This window comes from Nelusetta ayraudi, unplaced genomic scaffold (genome assembly GCF_046127955.1).
Source record: "Nelusetta ayraudi isolate G7.1 ecotype Tasmania unplaced genomic scaffold, CSIRO-AGI_Nayr_v1 ptg000139l, whole genome shotgun sequence".
NCBI classification, from domain to species: Eukaryota; Metazoa; Chordata; class Actinopteri; order Tetraodontiformes; family Monacanthidae; genus Nelusetta; species Nelusetta ayraudi.
In genome coordinates, this window is record NW_027466189.1 from 267842 (window position 1) to 271068 (window position 3227).

The following is a 3227-nucleotide window of genomic DNA, read 5'->3' on the forward strand; positions in this document are numbered from 1 at the left end:
CTTGAAGAAGAAAATGAAAATGCAGATTGAATGACTTATTAACCATTTTAATTATGAGTCAAATAATACAGCTTCGTTCTTAAAATGAAAAAGCATTTCTGTTATTATATTCTTATTTTAATTTGGATTATGGTAACTGCTTCCATATAAAACAAATACATCCATAAATATATACAATGTGAGAATTGTTTCTTGCAAGAGCTGTACTTCAACCCATGACCATCGATAAAAGTGTACACATCTAATCGTAAACAATCTGCTGCAACCTGAATTTCCACTTCTGTGTCTATAAACCAGTCACAGCTTGACTGATGGCTCTGAAGAAGCAGTTTCCATCAGCCTCTACATTCTCATTTGTACACGGCGAACCTAATGGGCCTTTGCAATCAGAAATTGGAAAACTCGCACGGTCCAAATGAATCTTCAAGTTTTTGCAAAGGTCTAAACAAACATCAACATCAAGGGGAGAGAAGTTACACTCTTCATTGGTCACAGCACTGACAAACTCTACGTCAGAATTATCCATGTCAAAGTGAGGAGTTTTGCTCTTCTGAAGTGACTCACTGTTGCCAACTGGTGCTGGAATTATTTTAAACCGTGACCATGCAGAACCTTGGCTAATCTAATACCAGTGCCATGATCTGCCACTGCATCTTCACTAGTACTAACTGATGATGGATCACAAATCACATGTGCGAGGCGTAGAACGAGCGGAGCAGTCAGAGGCAACAGAAGAAGAAAGAAAAGCCTCCTTAGCTTAGTTGATCTTCTGTGTTGCCTCCTGGACGGTGCTGGCCTCCTCTGGCTTGGTGCTGGCAACCACGGGAGCCACAGGAACCACGAGCACAGCCCTGATCATCTGTGGCGTCGCCTCCACCTGATTAAAATAAGAAAGATGTGATTTTATGCCAATAAACATAGAAAGGAAAACACTAGGCTTTACACGATCACGATTTCTGTGCCGATCACCGATCAGTGAGTTTAAATAAACCGATCACCGATCACCGATCCAATCACGTTAGGGGCAATAAATACTTGTTTCTGTACACCCCTTGCCTTCTCACGAGCACCGTCTAAAGTTGTTTGCTTTAGCATCCGTTTCAGAGTTTGCTTTTCTTTTTCTTTCTCCGCGCTGCGTTTCTTGAACTCGACATGCTCCTCCGTGTGTATCTTTTCCAAGCGCCTGATTAAATTTGTGGTGTTGAAATTTTTTGCCAAAGTTGCCCCGCGAGGTACTGTAGCGTTGCATATATTGCAGATAGCTTGTGCTATGTCTGTTTCTCTCACTTTGAAAAACTTCCACACTCCCGACACGTTTGTTTGTGTCGCCCATCGATGTTGCTGTCGTGAAGATTCAAATAAACTTTATTGTCCGTCACATAGCGACAGTACTCAAAACAGGAAGAGGCACGAAGACGAAAATGAAGGCCTTTGAATCATGAATCAATACGTCTCGGATACAAACAAATAAACATGTCAATGCTGTGAAACTACTTTGGAGGAAATGAGACAGATTAAAAAAGTTTCAACACGACCATGACGTCATTGATCGGTGATTCATGACATGACGCCCGATCACGAACGTTTCAAAAAATGCCAAATATCGGCCGATCCGATACAGCCGATAAGATCGGTGTAAAGCCTAGAAAACACACACAGGTGATGAAGTGGAAATGAATAAGTACAAACCTGCTGCACTGCTGTGACATTGCTGGAGGCAGACTCAGTCATGTGGACAGTTGAACGTGTTGCCTACACCTGCAAATACAAGGACACAAAGTAACGTTTAAAGAACTGCATTTATTGTCCTATCACAAAGATGCACACAATGAAATACACATATCCCAAATACCAACATGTCACTTGTTTGTTTTGGTTTTTGAGGCAACGTGTGCTGATCGACGTCTCAGGCTGGACATCTAGAAGAACATAAAGAAATTAATTCATAAACAAAGTAACACACTAATTAAACTGTACATGTACTGTACATATGTGATCTTGTGTTGATAATAGGGCTGGGGCGATACGGCTAACCCACGATTCGATACTGTGACGATATTTGGCCCACGATAATGACAACATCACGACACACGATATCTTCGATATCTTCGAAATTTTGCCGACGATATGTGACTGAAAAAGAAAAGAATACCCATAAAAAGGAAAATGCCTGTGATCTTGCATTTATTCCAAAACTTTGTATAATGTACAAACAAACGTGCACTGCACAAGCAAACATATTAAAGTGCATGAACATTAATAACTTTCTTGTAAACAAGGACAGTGCTTTCTTGTAATGTAAAGTCAGTAGCAACTTGTCTTATCTCAACTTGGGGACTTGGGATATACAAACCGACGGGAAGATGAAAGAGGGAAAAAAATCCTTTCACAGCCCCGATTCTGAAAATCAATAAAAGAAATGATGCAGACAAAATAAATAAATAAATAAACGCGTCCCCAAAATATACGGGACAAAGTGAAGTGCGTCCCCCATCAGTTCATTACGGGACAGGCTTTTTAGTTGCCAAATATGGGACAATCGCGTATTTTACGGGAGGGTTGGCAGCCCTATCTAGACCACAGACGGAAATTAAATGAGGTTTTGTCATTTTCCATAAAAAACGGGACAAATTGTGTCCTGGGAGAGATTTTATCTTTCCCAGGACAGGTGGTGAAAAAAGAGAACAATTCTGGGAAAAACGGGATGGGTGATAGCGAACGAGGCAGCTCTGCAGATTCGTAGTGTTGCCATTGTATTTTACCTTCGCAAAACAGTTGTTGCAGATTGCATATTCTTTATGAAGTTTCCTCCCGTCATCCGTCTCGTAAAAGCCAAAGTGGGTCCACACTTTAGAGTGGTAACTTGCGGGGGGGTCTTTGATTTGTTTTCCGTTGTTGGTATTTTCCGCCGTTCTTGCATGTGCTCTTCCGTTGTTAACTCGTCTTATTCACCGGCCGCTGCTTACGCCTACTTGACTCTTACGGGATTAGCGCCCCCACAAACAGGACAGGAGAGATTAATAGTTGACGGTGACAACGGGGTAAATCCATAATGTGTGTTGAAATAAAATATTGATATTTGCCGTCAGTGTATCGATTATTTATTGCGACAGAAAGCACAACAATATTAGTTGATAAGTGGTTGAATAATTGTGTGAATGTTACCGTGGCAGCTGGGGAAACCCTGCCAGATGACTCCACGACAGTCTCCATGTGGTCCAGCAGCA